The 18517-nt window shown below is 43.9% G+C and overlaps 1 non-coding gene across 1 annotated transcript; it reads left to right on the top strand.

Moving 5' to 3' along the window:
• The first annotated feature begins 4073 nt into the window (after positions 1–4073).
• On the top strand, positions 4074–4264 carry LOC142831025 (small nucleolar RNA SNORD17). Its single transcript, XR_012906615.1, has one exon. It is a non-coding gene; the product is annotated as a small nucleolar RNA SNORD17 (small nucleolar RNA).
• The last annotated feature ends 14253 nt before the right edge of the window (positions 4265–18517 follow it).

The following is an 18517-nucleotide window of genomic DNA, read 5'->3' as shown; positions in this document are numbered from 1 at the left end:
CACACAGCAGCCTCCATGGTGCTGAGGCAAGTGGCAGCAACACTAGAATGACCAGCAACATAACAAGTTTAGGTATCATAATGTAATTATTTTGCAACCAATCTTGCTGCAACCATGGAGCTGCTTCTATGTCAACTTGACACCCTGTCACACAGTGCAAGGAGCTACAGCTGACCCAACATGATGGTTGCTAAGGTACCAACTATTAAGTCCAGGAGTGGACTTAATTGGGAGATGGATGCAGAATGGCTCAAGCAGTTAGGAGGCTGACAAGCTAATGAGAACAATCAACCCATCAGCAGGGAAGAGTTAAAGGTGAGGAAAGAAGAGTAAGGTAGGAGGCTGGTAGGCACTAGAAGGACACGGGATCTCAAGAGGAGATCTTTCCCTTGGCTTCTGGAGAGTGGGCTAATGGGAACTTTTTCTCGTAAGCTGCCACATAAGCCTTTGCTGCTGAGCTGGGAGACCCAATGAATAACACAGAGCTGCTTAGGTATGTGTGCAGCTGGCCACTAACTGGTTATCCAGCTGCAATGGGAGCTGGCTAGTAAGTCAGTCACAATGTGGAACATTGTACAGGAAAATCCAATAACTTGCACTACTCCCTTGCTGTAACCTCCACCCAGGAGCAAACCAATCCCAACTCAAACCTCCTGCAAATATTAGAAAGGCATTATTTATCCAGCATGCAGAGTTGATAGAGGTCTATAAAATCATGACTAGTGTGGAAAAATGAATGAGGAAAAGTTATTTACTTGTTTCCATAACATAAGAAATAAGGGTCACCAAATGAAATTAAGAGGTAGCAGGTTTAAAACAAACAAAAAGAAGTCTTTCCTCACACAGGGCACAATCAACCTGTGGAACACCTTGCTAGAGGATGTGGTGAAGACCAGAACTTTAACAGGGTTCAAAAAAGAGCTAGACAGATTCATGGAGGTTAGGTCCATCCATGGCTATTAGCCAGGATGGGTAGGAATGGTGTTCCTAGCCTCTGTTTCTCTAGAGGGAGGGATCACGTGAGGATTACTTGTTGTGATCCCTCCCTCTGGTGCATCTGGTTTTGGCCACTGTCAGCAGACAGGATACTGGGCTAGATGTATCTTTGATCTGACCCAGTATGGCCGTTCTTATGTTCTTATGTTGATTTTTTTTTCAGTTCAACAGTCCTGTTTACAGAGGGTAACAATGTAAAGAAGAAAACTGGCTGAAATGGCCAAGCATTTCCTCCCATCAATGTCACTGGGTAAGAGGCAGGGTTTTAATCCCAGTATTGTGTATCAGGAAGCTCTGGCTGGGACAGATAAAACCATCTTCTCTGCCCTGCCCTCTTGACTATAAACATCTCCATGCACATTTACACGGACGACAGAATCAGAGGCTGTTGACAGTCGGGTTCTTTTGCAAACACTTCCCCAGCAGTAGCAAAGGTGGGTGTCCACAGCCACCACGGCTGGTAACACATTGACTAAGCCTGCTCAGGACACAGCTAAGCAATTTTCAAGACCGCATTTACTAGGATTCCCATCTCTAATACCCATGGACCTTCTCCAGTGGTAACAATGGTGGATTATTTTCATAAAAACCTCTTTAATATAGGTCAGGTCCAGGAGTTTGATCCTCTTACTAGATTTGATAAGAGTGGGCCTGAACCTCTCTAGGTGGCACTCTCTGGTCCAACAGAATCCCTGCTCCAGCCTGATTTTAGTTAGCCACGTGTCCATCCCTGTCTGCACCCCTCACTGCCTCCAGCTGACACCACAGCAGGGAGCAGCTGCAGTGGTCCAGCTAGGGACCAGAAATTGAGACCGATGGTTGGTGGTGGGAACGTGTCTCAGTGGCTGGGACCCTGGGGCCAGCATCAGAGCCCCTGGGCTGTGGTTGACCTCCCGTGGTCCAGCAAATGCCCTTGTTCAGCACCGGTCAGGTCCTGAAGGTGCTGGACCAGAGAGGTTCAATCAGTACTTCTGGACAAGCTCCAAAAGATAAGTAATGAGAAAAGGGGCTCTACCGCCTCTTTCAGTACCAGATTACTTTCCCCAGCTTATTAATGGCCTTGTCATTAATAAACATTTTTGGTGGGTTTTTTTTGTTCATCTGTTTGTTTTGACTAAGCATCAAATTGCTTGATGGTTTACTTCCAAGTCTTTGTTCAGCATGTGCTTTGGCAATTATTTCAGTGGCAAAATACCTCACAATCAAGAAACCGCTAAAATAAAGAGTCTGGCTCGATACACAGATGTTGATTTCCAGAGCTGAAGTGGTCTGACTCAAACAAAAGCCACAGTGTCTGCAGCTATGCCTCACATTGCATTTTCAGTCACAACAGTGTCTCGGGCTCTGGAAGCAAACACCTCCCCCTATACCGGGTCCTTATTTTGCCACTTAAACATGCCAGTGACTATTTCTAATTTTCTGTGAAGTAGGAAACAGACACTGCCCTACTTCACAATGTATTATGTAATGCACTGATGTTTTCTTTAAGGAGTTTCTCTTACAAGTCCTCCAACACCTCAAAGATGGACACTCTAGATATCCTTCCATGAGCTCCCTGTGCTCTATATATTTAGACTTTGCACAATGCCATGTGAATTCATGAAGTTCTATAAATAATGTACATAATTAACCATTTTAATCCAGCTGTTGTATATTGGGCTGTCGTAGATATAGATCTTGTGTTGTTATAGTAACTGAGTTAGATCATTTGGGATCAGCCCTTCCAGTGCTGGCTGGTTCTAGTTAGATCTGTATTATGGAATAAATGGGAAGCTTGCAACTGCTTCAGCTCTTTGTGTTTCAAGTGATTTCTTTCTTTCAAAAAATGAGTTTTAAGGGTTATTTCGAGGAAAGGGTTTATCTCAAAATAACCCCATTGTTTTCTTTCGAAATAGTGCTATTTTGAAATAGTGCCATAACATAATTATGCAAATGAAGCACAGGATATTTAAATCCCCACTTCATTTGCAATTTTGGGTGTCTGCATTTGCATTCCTCTCGAGAGAGAGGAATGAAATGTAGATATACCTTAAGAGCCCCAGGAAGACCTGGGGAGTAGTTACATTGAATGACTCTGGGGAACAGTTATTTTGAAATAGAGGCAGTGGTGTGTCTATACTACCACTATTTCTAAATAACTATTTTGAAATAGATTTATTGGAGTATAAGCTTTCGTGGGCAAAGATCCACTTCGTCAGATGCATGTAGTGGAAATTCCAGAGGCAGGCATAAATATACAGGGCACATGAAAAGAAGGGAGTACCAATCAAGAGGAAGGCCAAAGATAAGGAGGGCAATTCAGTCAGGGATGATGTGTCCCACTTACAGCAGCTGATGTGGAGGTGTTAACACCAAGAGAGGAGAAACTGCTTTTGTAGTTGGCTAGCCATTCACAGTCTTTGTTCAATCCTAAACTGATAGTGTCAAATTTGCAAATGATTTGTAGCTCTGCAGTTTCTCTTTGAAGTCTGTTTTGGAAGATTTTTTTTTGCAGGATGGCTATTTTTAAATCTGCTACTGTGTGTTCAGGGAGACTGATGTGTTCTCCTACAGGTTTTTTGTATGTTACCATTCCTGACATCTGATTTGTGTCTGTTTATTTTTTTACATAGGGGCTGTCCAGTTTGGCCAATGTATAATGCAGAGGGGCATTGTTGGCACATGATGGCATATATTATATTGGAAGATTTGCAGGTGAATGAGCCCGTGATGGTGTGGGTAATGTGGTTAGGTCCTGTGATGGTGTCGCTGGTGTAGATATGTGGGCAGAGTTGGCACCGAGGTATGTTGCATGGATTGGTTCCTGAGTTAGAGTTACTGTGATGTGATGTATAGTTGCTGGTGAGAAGATGATTCAGGTTGGCGGGCTCTCTGTAGGTGAGGACTTCCAAGGTCTGTGAGAGTGGGGAATCATTGTCCAGGATGGGTTGTAGATCACTGATGATGTGTTGGAGAGGTTTTAGCTGAGCTCCCATCGATGGAGCCATGTAGATTAGGGTTGTAGGCAAAGGCAAATGAAGCCGCGATTTAAATGATCGCGGCTTCATTTAAATTTACATGGCTGCCACGCTGAGCCGACAAACTGCTGATCAGCTGTTTGTCCGCTCAGCGCGCTAGTCTGGACGCTCCCTAGCCGACATCAAAGCCCTTTGTCGGCAGCCCCGTTATTCCTCGTGGGATGAGGTTTACTGGGGCTGCCGACAAAGGGCTTTGATGTCGGCAGGGGAGTGTCCAGACTAGCGCGCTGAGCGGACAAACAGCTGATCAGCTGTTTATCGGCTCAGCGCGGCAGCCATGTAAATGTAAATGAAGCCGCGATTTAAATGATCGCGGCTTCATTTGCCTTTGCCAAAAAAACAAATCTACATGGCTCCGTCGACGGAGCCATGTAGTCTAGACATACCCTAGGTGATGGCCAGTGATGTTCTGTTGTTTTCTTTGTTGGGCCTATCCTGTAGCAGGAGGCTTCAGGGTACACGTCTGGCTCTGTCAATCTGTTTCCTCACTTCCTCAGGTGGGTACTGTAGTCTTAATAATGCTTGGTGAAGCTCTTTCAGATGTTTTTCTCTGTCTGAGGAGTTGGAGCACATGAGGTTGTACCTTAGTGCTTGGCAGTAGACAATGGATCGTGTGGTGTGTCCAGAATGGAAGCTGGAGGCATGTAGGTAGGCATAGCTTTGAGTAAGTTTTCGGTATAGGGTAGTGTTTATGTGACCATCATTTATTCACACTGTAATGTCCAGGAAGTCGATTTCTTGTGTAGACTGGTCCACGCTGAGGCTGATGGTGGGGTGGAAACTGTTGAAATCATGGTTGAATTTTTCCAGGGTATGTCTACACTACAAAGTTAATTCAAACTAACAGCCGTTAGTTCAAATTAACTTTAATAGGCGCTACACATGCAAACTGCTAGTTCGAACTTAATTCGAACTAGCAGAGCACTTAATTCGAACTAGGTAAACCTCATTCTACGAGGACTAACGCCTAGTTCGAATTAAGTAGTTCGAATTAAGGGTTGTGTAGCCACTTAATTCGAACTAGTGGGAGGCTAGCCCTTCCCAGCTTGCCCTGGTGGCCACTCTGGGCACAACGAGGGAAACTCATCTGCCCCCCTCCCGGCCCCGGAGCCCTTAAAGGGGCACGGTCTGGCTACGGTGCCCGTGCCAGGTGAAAGCCTGCCAGCACCCAGCCAGCAGACCCTGCACCTGGCACGGCACGAGCCAGCCACCCACTGCCACTCAGCCCTCCGCCTCTTCCCGGGACCAGGCTGGAAGCTTCCAGGAGCCTGCCTGGGGCCGCAAGAGGCGGGCGCCTGCCTGGTCTAGTGCGGAGATCATGGACCTCATCCACGACTTCCGCACTAGGCACAGGAAAGTGGCCGTCTAGGGCAGGATAAGCTGCCAGCCTGGCCACCAAAGGCCACATGCAAACACAGGAGCAGGTTTGCATGAAAATCAAGTTGGTCCAGTGAGACCTCCGACCCTGAGCCCTGAGCTTAGACCATGAGAACATAAGAACGGCCGTACTGGGTCAGACCAAAGGTCCATCTAGCCCAGTAGCCTGCCTGCTGACAGCAGCCAACACTAGGTATCCTGGAGGGGATGGACCAAAGACAATGACCAAGCCATTTGTCTCATGCCATCCATCTCCAGCCTTCCACAAACTTTGGGCAGGGACACCACTCCTACCCCCTGGCTAAGACTACTCCATGGACCCAACCTCCATGACTTGATCTCACTTCCCTTTAAACTCTGTTCTAGTTGTAGCCTTCACAGCCTCCTGCAGCAAGGAGTTCCACAGGTTAACTATTTGCTTTGTCAACAACAACAACAACTTTCTCTTACTAGTTTCAAGCCTGCTACCCATTCCTTTCCTTTGGTGTCCTCTAGTCCTTCTTTATGGGAACTCAGGAAGAACTTTTCTGAATGCACCCTCTCCACCCAACCCCTGCTTTTAGAGACCTCTATCCTGTCCCCCCCTCCGTCTCCTCTTTTCTAAGCTGAACAGTCCCAGTCTCTGTAGCCTCTCTTCATATGGGACCTGTTCCCAACCCCTGATCATGTTAGTTGCCCTCCCCTCTCCCAGCCTTTCTCTTCCCCTCTCCCACCTCCTTTTCCCAGTCTCCCCCAGTTTTGTTCAATAAAGACAGAGTCAATGTTGGAAGAAACGTTATCTTTATTTTGTACATCAAAAAGAAGGGGGGCTAGGGAAGGGTAAGTGGAAGGAGGTGAGGGAGGAATGGGGTACGAGCCCCCCATGGGGAGGACTGGGCTGGCTCTGCGGGCTTCTGGGGGTGGAAGCTCTCCTGCAGCCCCCCGATTGCTCCCTCTCCCCAGATGGCAGCCTGCGGCAAGTGCAGCCGGGCTGATGGTCAAGTGGTGTGATGTGCCCAGTGTGGGTACTCCGGGCAATCCAAGCCAGGACTGCTTTGCAAGCGGGGCACCCCTGAGAACTGTCTGTCCGGGGTGGGGGTCGGGACCCTTTAAGCGCAGCCCTCGGCTAGCCTGAGACAGCAACTCCACGCTCTAAGTCCTCCTCCGATGCCCTGCCGGCACTGCTTCCGGCCATCCTTAAGCCCTGTTCAGGGTCCACTCAATGTGGACTTGCTAGTTCGAATTAGCAAAACGCTAATTCGAACTAGTTTTTAGTTCTAGACGCGTTAGTTCAAATTAGCTTAGTTCGAATTAACTAATTCGAACTAAGTTAGTTCGAACTAGCGCTGTAGTGTAGACATACCCTTCGTATGGGACCTGTTCCAAACCCCTAATCATTTTTGTTGCCCTTTTCTGAACCCTTTCCAAGGCCAAAACATCTCTTTTGAGGTGAGGAGACCACATCCGTACACAGTACTGAAGATATGGCGTACCATAGTTTTATACTTCCTCTACTTCTTCCCCTGGCTTCCCCCTTCCAGCTCCCTCCTCCCAGGTTTCCCCCTCCCCTCTCCCACCTCCTTTTCCCAGTCTCCCCAGAGGTTAATCCCCGCCCCCAGTTTTGTTAAATAAAGAGAGTTTCTATTTTTGAACACGTGTCCTTTATTTTTTACATCAGGAAGGGGGGCTAGGGAGGGGTAAGTGGAAGGAGGTGAGGGAGGAATGGGGTACGAACCCCCGATGGGAAGGACTGGGGTGGCTCTGCAGGCTCCTCAGGGTGGAAGCTCTCCTGCAGCCCCCCGATTCACCCCCCCGGATGGCAGCCTGCAACAAGTGCAGCCGGGCTGATGGTCGAGTGCTGTGATGTGCCGAGTGAGGGCACTCAGGGCACTCCAAGTCAGGACTGCTTTACTGTCCCTCATCAAGGTAGACAAGCAAACGGAGAACCCCTGAGAACTGTCTGTCTGGGGTGGGGTCAGGTCCCTTTAAGCACAGCCCTCAGCTAGCCTGAGATAGCAGCTCCACACTCTAAGTCCTAACCTGATGCCCTGCCGGCACTGCCTTAACTTCGGTTCAGGGTCCACTCAGTGTGGACATGCTAGTTTGAATTAGCAAAACGCTAATTCGAACTAGTTTTTAGGTCTAGATGCACTAGTTCGAATTAGCTTAGTTCGAATTAACTAATTCGAATTAAGTTAGTTCGAATTAGTGCTGTAGTGTAGACATACCCCGGGTATGTCTACACTACCCCGCTAGTTCGAACTAGCGGGGGTAATTTAGTCATCCGCAGTTGCAAATGAAGCCCGGGATTTGAATTTCCCGGGCTTCATTTGCATGAAGCCGGCCGGTGCCATTTTTAAATGCTGGCTAGTTCGAACCCCGTGCCGCGCGGCTACACGCGGCACGGACTAGCTAGTTCGGATTAGGCTTCTAATCCAAACTAGCTGTACTCTTCGTGGAGACATACCCCCCCAGAGACTCCTTCCCATGGGTCTAGATGATGAAGATGTCATCAATGTAGCATAAGTAGAGGAGGGAGGATAGTGGCCGAGAATTGAGGAAGCATTGTTCCAGGTCAGCCATAAAAATGTTGGCATATTGTGGGGCCGTGTGGGTGCTCATAGCGGTGCCACTGATTCACACCTGCCCTTCAGCTGCTATAAGTGGGACACCTCATCTCTGACTGAATTGACCTCGTTATCGCTGGCTTTCCTCTTGATTGGTACTCACTTCTTTTCATGCGCCTGTATTTTTATACCTGCCTCTGGAATTTCTACTACATGCATCTGATGAAATGGGTCTTTGCCCACGAAAGTTTATGCTCTAATAAATCTGTTAGTCTATAAGGTGCCACAGGACTTCTCTTTGTTTTTGCAGATTCAGACTTACAGGGCTACCCATCTGATATTTTGAAACAAGCATTATTCCTTGTGGAAAGCAGGAGTTATTTCAAAATAATGGGCTTGGTCGTGTGGATGCTCCGCTTGTTATTCCAAAATAAGGGGAGTCACTTTGAAATAACTCCCTAGTGTATACCAGGGCTTAGAGACTAACAAATATATTAGATCATGCGCATTAATAGATAAAACCCACTTCATCAGAAGAGCTGGAGTGGAAATTATAGAGTCCAGAGCATATATAACAATGAAAGCAGTTACCTGTTAATTGTAGGGCCAGTGTGAATGACACTAATTGAGTCAGGCTGGATGTGTCCCATTCATAGATTTTGATGTGTAAATGTGAATATCAAAGGCAGGGAAATTGCCTTTGTAGTGCATTAACCAGTGAATATGGTACAACATATGGATGATTTCAGGCCCCTGACTGTAATAGAATGAAAAAGTAATTTAAGCAGGGAGTGGTTAGAGCACAGCACATAACTATACCAGGGGGGTCAAACTTACTGACTCTCTGAGCCACATACAAAAATCTTCAGATGTTTTGAGAGCTCAGTTTGCTCTAAGGGGCAGACCTGCTGGGGTGTGGGTCTTCTGCTGTGACCCCCTGCATGGGGCTAAAAGAAACTCTACTTTCCACCTCTCTTCAGGGAGAGGGACCCCGCCACAAGGAAGAAGTTCCTACTCTCACCACTCCTCTGGGGCAGAATCTGGAGCTCCGCCACACTCAGTCTGGTAGACAGAGAAGTGGGGGGGGGGGGGGGGAGGGGCAATGCAGGAGAGGCTCTGCAAGCTGCACTTTAACTGTAAAAAAATTACATCCAGCTCACTAGCCACAATTTGAAGATGCCTGATCAGTACTATAATATAGCTTCAAATCTAAGCAAGACAAACCAGATATTTACATGAAGGTGTTTTGCTGCAAGTCAGGAATTTCTTGCATAGGACATTGCACAGAACATTTTGAACACCCCCCCCCCCCCATCCGATATGGAATTAATTATTATACTAGACACACAATTATAACTTTATTAATAGCAAACATGCTAGGCTGCCTAACCCCATTTTGTCTTACATTAACCAAGGCAGGTCCGCAACTGAAAACAGAATATACAGATGTCTTCAACCTCTTTTTGCACAGTGCTATAGAACAAATTCTGTACTGTGTCCACCTGTTCATCACTGCATTTTACTGATACACTATCACACACAGCACACGATGGCCTTTTTTAAAAAAGGCCAACTTTCAACATAGTGATGGAAACAAAACAATATGTTTTGAATTCACTAGCAGGTTAGCTTTCTGATAATCTCTTGCTTTTGAATAAGCAGAAAAACAGATTAGTCATGTAGAGTGCTTTAACAGAAAAACACTCAGTCTAAAACTGAAGGGCATGAGTAATACTTTGTGTCAGTCTTACAGATAAATAATTGTAGAGGCTCAGAATGTAGAATTGAATTTCCAGTTTAAATGTAAGCACATAATTTAGTTTAATCATCTACTAGAATGTAAAACACAACAAATTCACAGAAAGGCATATATTTGACTAGGATGTATTCTGAATCAGTGTCAAACTTCTCTCATCTTTTTTCTATAAAACAAACCAAATAAATCCCTGCTGTAACTTTTGAAGTCATTAGGCCCAATTCTTCTCCTCTGATGTTAATTGGATTACTGTAGATTCATATTGATGTAAGAAAGATCAGGATTTGGTTCACTCATTTGAACACAGTCCCACTTACATATGAATTTGACCTGATGTATTGCATTGTAACATTAGAAACATGTGTGAGATGGAGAAGAAAGTCCTATTAGGTTAGAGTTCACGCCAATATCTTGGCCAACATTTATTTTAAGATAATTGGATTCTTTCAACTTTCCATGCTGTTCAACTAGACATGGTCTTTTTCACTTATTATTATAATATTAGCGTGCGTACATGACTCCTGGGAGGATTGTGCATCTCTGTGCATGCACAGAATTCATGTCCCAAGAAGATCCATATATTTTATCTCCTTTAAATTGGTGAGTAACCTTAACTGAAAATTCATAAAGTGCTTTGAGGCCACCTTGACCATCCTCCTCACAGCATATTTTCTAGCTATTTGTCCAGTCGTGTTTTAAGCTGCATAGGGATGGGGCTTTTACATTGCTTTGGAGACTAGTCCATTGTTTAACTAACTTCATTGTTAATTTTTTCCTGATATTCCCTGAAATTTTTCAATTCCTTAATTTTATCTCTTATTCCTAGTTATACTTCTTCTCTGGAGAACCCAAAGGAGAGCTGCAGAAAGCTGTTCTAATTTGAGCAAAGTTTATTTGTAAACTTTGTCCTACCAAAGAAAAGTTATACACACTATTTCTGCTCTCTATCCATCTTACAAGCTTTGAAATAGTCTGAAAGAGATTTAAGGTAATCAAAATTGTCACCAAATTCATAAAGTATTTCACAAAGTATTTCACATTTGATATTTAATTTTAATTTTAATTTGTTCCACTAAAATCATCACTTGTCTTAATGACAGGGATTACTATTGCTGATGATGAATGTTGTGATTCTGCAAGTGCATGATCAAAGCAAAGATAATGCACCACAATGTACTTTGTACATTTATTGTATTTATGTAACAGTAAGGGTCCATCTACACCACACAGCTATTTTGGGATACTGGAGGCATCCCAAAATAGCTACCACGCATCTACACAAGATGTCTCGAAATATAGCGTTATTTTGAAATTTGGTGCTGTGTAGACGTGCCAAATTTCAAAATAAGCTATTTCAAAATAGATTTGAAATAAGATATGCTATTTGCATAATGCAAATTGCATATCTTATTTCAAGTTTAGGGTGCTGTGTGGATGCACCTTAAGGGAACAGTAATATAGTGTGTGAAAGTGACACTTTGGTAATGAGACTTTATTGTTAAACCCAGCCCCTCGGGAGAGATGCCATTACTAAAGAGTGAATGGTGGAGGGGCTCATTCACCAGATTCTACCCGTGGGTCAGGTATTAAATCTTTGCTGTCAGAGGGTAAAGATTTTTAAGTAGTTGATAAAGTGAACAGTTACAAGGGGTCTAGTGTAATCATTAACTTCCTGTAGTGGACATTAGGTCAGTTATATCCTGTTTTTAGGAAGAGGTTTCCCCTTTGTTTTCCCACATATTCTTGCTTTGCAGTAGTTGGAGTCCCAGCTATTAGGGGTTTCTATCTGAAGCTCTATTCTATTCTGTGCCCAACTCAAGATGCTGGTGCCTCCTTTCTTCCTGATGATCTTAAACTTCATTAAGATGCATAGTGTAATATTGACCATATAAATCAATTACTGTGGATGCCACAAGGCAGTTATAAGATCACCCATGGGAGGAAGGTGGATCCTTATATTAAAATGTGGTCAAGACTATGGAAATATTCAGCACCAACTTGCTCTATCTAATCTATATATTACCCCCACCTTATTTTATGTCTTGCTATTATGACTGAAATGATTTGACAACATGAAATAATTTTCCACAAAGTAGCCTTGGAATTTCAGATTGCTGCTGAACAGAATACTAACCAGAAACATTTCAGATTTGCTATTCATCACATGGTAAATCAAAGTCCTTATACAGCTGTTACCATTATAAGCTCAGCATTGACTACTATAGCTACTCACAGCAACCGTGAAAGCTCCTTAACATAGAAGATGCCAGCATATTAAAATTACTGCTGAGTAGCACATTTAGAAGGGGGTTAAGCTTTATAAACTTGGATTTTTATAGATTGCAAAAGGAGGGAGAAAATATAGCCAGAGAATGTATTATCCAGTAACCAATGTCTTCATAAAATTCATATAACAAGCTTCTGAAATGAAATCCTTACAAATAATCACTAAGGGTATGTCTACACTAGCCCCCTAGTTCAATCTAGGGAGGCTAATGAGGGTGACCGAAATTGAAAATGAAGCGTGGGATTTAAATATCCCACACTTCATTAGCATGTTCCCGGCCAGTCGCCATTTTAGAAATTGACTAGCCCGAAGTAACTGCCCGCATCTACATGCGGCAGTGAAACGGGATTCCAAATTAAAGCCCAAAATCAAATTAGCTGTTATTCCTCCTGGAATGAGGTTTAATAGCTAATTCAATTTAGGGCTTTAATTCAGAATCCCGTTTCACTGCCGCGTGTAGTCGCAGGCAGTTACTTCGGGCTAGTCAATTTCTAAAATTGCAACCGGGTGGGAACATGCTAATGAACCGTGGGATATTTAAATCCCGTGCTTCATTTGCACCCTCATTAGCCTCCCAAGAGCGAACTAGGGGGCTAGTGTAGACATACCCTTACATATTTAACTATTGAGTTACAAATAGCAACTAATATTCCCAAAAGTCTGGGGGGGTCTATGTTTTCTAACATGGACAACTTTTTGGTTGAGAGACCATAAAGGACCTTTATCTATATAAATACTGATCATAGACCTGATAAAATTAGACCCCTTAATGTGCTGAGTTGAGAAACCAAAAACTGAAGGACCCAAATCACTAATCACTTACAAAAATTTAGGCCTCGACTTCTTAAAAATAAAATGAAAACCTTTAACTGTTAAGCCAAACCTTTCTAAAATGTAATTAAGGTATATAAACCACACTATATATATTTAAAACAAATATATTTAAAAGTGAAAGTGTATGTTAGTGAAGTATAAATATATGATAGATTATGAATATCCAACCATTCTCCAACATACAAATTATGGATGGGTAAATCTAGGTCTGAAACACTTAATTTTCATTAGATCTGGTGTCATGTCTCAATTCTGACTGTGCTTGTAATAAACAATCTTCAGTCTGATAAACATATACTGCAGATTTATAACAATTATTTGTAGTGTTAATACTCTTGTGAAATTATCTACATAAATTTGATAATTGGCCCACAAAATGCCAGGAAATTATTTTTACCATTGTACAAGACAACATGCCAACTGTGACTTGGGCTTAAAGGATAGTTGCCTGGCATATAATCTAGTTGTTCTACCCTTCGGTTTCTTTGAAAGATGGCATGTTTGCTCAAATGACTTTTGAACGTAAGTGTATTTGGGCTCATTATTACTACTTGCATTGTTGTGCATCTATAAGTGTCTGCCATAGATCAGACTCCATGACACTGTACAAACACAGAACAAAGGCAGCTCCTGCCCCAAAGAGGTTACAGTCTAAGTATGAAAACCAGACACAAGAGATGGATAAGGACAGATGGGGGAATAGGAGGAAACAGGATGGGTCAACATGACAGGTAGTGAGCTCAGTACTCCAGGAGCCTAGTAATCATCAAGTTTTTTTGTAGGCCTCAGGCTACCGAAAATTTTGAAGGAGGGTTTTAAGTAACTGCAGATGTTTACGAGGACTGCCTTCCACGGATGAGGAGCAGCTAGGAAGAAAGCATGATGGTGCTTGTTTGACGCTGTACTAAGTGGGCAGTGGGGGCAGGCGTCATGGGACAATTGGAGGTAGGAATCAACTTTTTGATATGTAATAGGATAGGTAGGGTGGGACTATGTCATGAAGGGCCCTGTCACAGGGCCCCTGTGGGGCACTACAGCCATATTACAAGTTATGGCTGTCTGCTCAGGATAGGATGGCTAAGGGCATACGCTCGCCATTAGTCTCTAAGCAGTTAAATAAACTCAGAATGTGATTGTTTCATCTTTAAACAAACCAAACAACCTGAAAAGGCAAGTGGTTAGTTGTTGCACTTGAAGACAAAGCCCTGACCTCACTTGTGGTTTTGGGCTAGCACTGAGGATATTCCTCCTCTGAGTCCCAGAAGCAGGCAAACCTTTTGAACTGCCATGCTGGATCCCAATTGGTCAGTGTTTCCTCCTGGTCCTTCTTGCTCTCTGAGCACTAATTCTTGCTGGCATCACAAGCTAAGTGGGCATTCCTCGAGCAGGGAATCGTCAGGTCTGACCAGCCCAGCAGAGAAAACCTGAGAGACAGAGAAGTCGCTTATGTCTGATGCAGAGATGGAATGGAGAGAGATAATGACATGGTCAAAATGATGGGCTATGAAGATGGTCTTTGTGGCATCATTTTGAATGGATATCAGCAGGGCAATACTGAATTTGTGAAGGTCGGAGAAAAGGATGCTGCAGTTACGTGGATGCAAAATGAAGGATGTCAGGATGAGATTTTTAGTTGTGTGGGTAAACAAGAGAGACCATATCTTTGAAAGAGAATGCAGAGAGCCTGGACATGAGGACCTAGAAAGGTCCAAGTCAATAACATGACATCCAGGTTATGGACCTGGAGTGATGGGCAGGATGGTGATATTAACCATAGTGACTAAGTAGCAGAGTGAGGGGAGATTAATAGCTCTTTTTTAGCTCTGTTGAGCTTCAGCTGACTTCTAGACAACCATAAGGGAAGGTAAGAGACAGGCTGATGTTTTAGTTTGGACAGTTGAAGATGGGTCTGGAATAGGGGAATAAATCAGCGTGTCATCCACAGAGAGATGGCAGTTAAATTTTTGTTAGCAGATGAGAATACTCAGAGATAAGGTTTAGAAGGAGAAGATAACCAAGAATAGAGCCCTGAGGACCTGCCCCCCCTTCAGAAACCAGGAGAAGGAAAAGGGTCCTTCAAAGAACAGAGCAAAAATTATCTTGAAAACAACTTACATGCATATCTTACCAGGTGGAACTCGTCTTCCACATGGAAACCCAAGCATATTTCAGAGGACTTCTGGCCCTCTTGCAGGATACGTCTAGACTACCGCGTTTTGTCGACGGAAGTTTTGTCGACAGATACTGTCGACCAAACTTCCGTCGACAATTTGCGTCCAGACACATGGAGTTCTGTCGACAAAGCAAGCCACTTTGTCGACAGAACTCCGTAGTCTGGACGCAACGTTACAGGCAATAACACCTTCTGTCGACAGAACTCTGTCGACAGAAGGTGTTTTGCCTCGTAAAATGAGGTATACCAGCGTCGACAAAACCGCGGAGTTCTGTCGATGTTATGTCGACAGAACTCCGCGGTAGTGTAGACGCTGGTATTGTTTTGTCGACAAAAGTCCACTTTTGTCGACAAAACTAGGTAGTCTAGACACACCCGCAGGGCGTGTTCCTCTAGGTCACAGTTTTACATCTGTTCTTGTAGAAGATGAAAATGACGTCTCTGCCTGGGGTGAGGGTGGTCACTCTATAGAGTTTTCAGTTCTTTGTTCGCCAGGCCTCCCAAACAAGATCAAACTAGCATATGAAATGTCCCCAAAGAGTTAAGACTTCTCCTAACTTCTTACCTGCCCCATCCTGATTCAGTAGATGCACTTCTACTGACCACCTACAGCAGCAACCTTTGCCCTGGCACTGCGATCCTGAGACATGTGGAGGTGAGGACCCACAGGTAGAATTCACTCTTTAGTAATGGCCCCTCCACCATTCACTCTTTAGTAATGGCATCTCTCCCGAGGGGCTGGGTTTAGCTCTATGCTCTGGGTATTACCACCTAGTGCACAGATTTTCAGCACCCTTCGGGTTTGGCCCACTTGTGACAGAAAGGCCACCAAGCCTACTTCAGGTGGGCAGTAACCCTTCACTAGTCTTTTCCTTGCTTTTAGGACTGTAAGCTCTACAACAAGTAACTCAGCAATATAAAGTAATTTAACTACTCTGATGTGAGTTGTTTTCAGAGCATATGGAATCCTCATTCTCAAAGGTCAAAGTTCTCTCGCAGATATTTTAATCGGGAGCATATTTCAATGGAAAACGAGTGGTGGCTTGTGAACCATGAACCTCTCAATGCCAACAGGCAAGGCATTTACAAAAATATCCTGATCCAAGTCTCCTTCTTGCTGCAGTCAGAGTCTGCAGAGTTAGGAAATGCCTCATGGTTCTGGGTACCCTGTGATCTATGGTACAAGAAAGAATTTCTTCCCTGCCCACCCCCTGTAAGCAATCCACTTTTACTCTCAAACATGAGATCTTTAACAGTGTCTTTTTCTCTTCAATGTAAGAGTGGCCAGCAAGTGATCAACCCACAACTAACCTCTGGATATAATTACATCGATTACACTTGCAAGCAGGTCTTCCCACTCTTTCAAGGTGCCTCGTCAAAATCTACACATGACATTCCTTATCCTTGACACAGTGAATTCTTCACATCTATTAGGACTGGCATCTAGCCAATGTGACAAGATACTACACAGTGTATATAATATATTTCTTGTTGCCCTACCTTTTACTGTATTACATTACCCGTTGGCAGGGATTAAGCACTCCTAAAGGGCACAAATTTCTCTAAAAATGAAAAATATGCTCTCCACTCTCCACCTAGCTCTAGTTTAAAAAACATTTCAAAATGCCCAGGAATGCTATTATGGACAGGATCCTATATATCTATATATTTTGCATCTTATATATATATATATATTACATATTCTACTAACTCAATAGCCAAGTCAAAGACTAGACTATAAACCATCACAGATGGTTGATTGACTAGGGTTAAAATTGTATATAGGCTAGTTTCAATGCTAGAAATATTTTATTTGCTTTAAATTACTACAGTTTCCAAACTTATTCATAAGACTCTTCTGTCAAGTGTCATAGCAGAAACAGGGCCCCTTTCAATGTTGTTCAGGACTTTGGTCTAGACATTTATTTTGAGCTTCCATCCAAAACCTGGAAGCAGATAAATTTTAGGAGCTCACAATTTTGGTGCTTATGGTCATCTTTGCAGGTGTTACTTGCCTAGAAGCACTTGTGAAGTTACTGCAAATGAGTTTTATTTGGAAAAGAACACAGTCATATATTTACATAATAGAAAGTGAGAAAAATCCATACCATTTATTGGGGGTAGGGCTGCCCCTTAACTCCCCATTAATAATAGTCTATCTTACTGAGTGATCAAAACACTTACCTGCAATGCTATCATCATTCTCCAATTCCATTACTCCCAGTGGGTGATCAAGCAGTCACCAGAGGAGCAGTGTTCCCTGTAACCTGCGAGCTTCAGCAGCTGCCACGGGGAGATTCAAATGCCACCCAGCTGATTAGCAGAGCACCCACAGTTAGGTTTTTGGTTTCTTCTGGTGGTGCTCAATTTGTACTTGTCTCAATGCACATAAAATGTATTTCATACATAGATGGAAAAAATCTGCACATAGATAGAAAAAATAGATCAGAAGGGAGATCCTCAGCCAGTCCAACAAAATATTTATTACTGAGACCCCTCTAATCTACCACTATCTGGTCTAGTTTCTCCAAGTTCAGTTCCACCATCTCTGCCACTAGTCAGTTGCCAAAACATTCATGTCTGGCATTTGCCAAAGAAAATCCCTGCAAGACAGATTATGACAAGAGGCCCTCTGGGCAGAGTCATTGCTGTGTCAAACAGGGCTTAGCCCCCAGACTCACTGCTGACCTTGGATTTCACAGCCACCAGTCCTCTGTGTTAGTTCCACTTATGGATGCATATTGCACAGTTCAGATGGCCTTTCATAAATACAGGATCATAGAATCACAGAATCATAGGACTGGAAGGGACCTCGAGAGGTCATTGAGTCCAGCCCCCCGCCCTCAAGGCAGGACCAAGCTCCGTCCACACCATCCCTGATGAACCTCTCTAGTCTGGCACTCTCTGGTCCGGCAACATCCGTGATCCAGCATAATTTTAGTTAGCCACGTGTCCACTTATCATGGGTGTGGCCAACTTTCCCACCCTCCCATAAAGTTTGTTTACAGCCACCAGTCCTGGCTCTCAGTGTTCTGTGTTATTAAGCTCTAATTTAGCCCTAAATGTCTTCTAAGAGCCCAGTAAATAGTGGAAATCTTGGTAATTCTACTAGACAATATTGACCTTCTGTGGTCCAGAAAATTCTCTGGTTCGGCACCGGTCAAGTCCTGAGGGTGCTAGTCTAGAGAGGTTCAACCTGTAGTTACATTAAATGACTCTTATATTAATAAAATGAGAATACAAGAATACAAGACTTTTGTCGACAAAACTATACGGTCTTTGTGTTGCCAATGGTGGTACTGCTGCTTGCGACCTTCTACCTTTGGGCTCAGGTTAGCTCTTAGGGAGGAACCTCAAGTGATCCCTCGCAGTTCTGGGATGATTCTCGTTGGGCCTTCGCCACAACGGAGTGTTTCAGGGATGGTGACAATGTGATGGTCCAAGGCAGGTAGAGATCAAACACCTCTGTTCGGTGTCTCCCCGATCACCAGTGCTGAGCCTTCACCACAGCATGGTGTGAGACCCCACCGC

This window comes from Pelodiscus sinensis, chromosome 11 (assembly GCF_049634645.1).
Source record: "Pelodiscus sinensis isolate JC-2024 chromosome 11, ASM4963464v1, whole genome shotgun sequence".
Lineage (NCBI taxonomy): Eukaryota > Metazoa > Chordata > Testudines > Trionychidae > Pelodiscus > Pelodiscus sinensis.
Note: the sequence above shows the minus strand (reverse complement) of the source record. Positions and strands in the feature narration are given on the sequence as shown.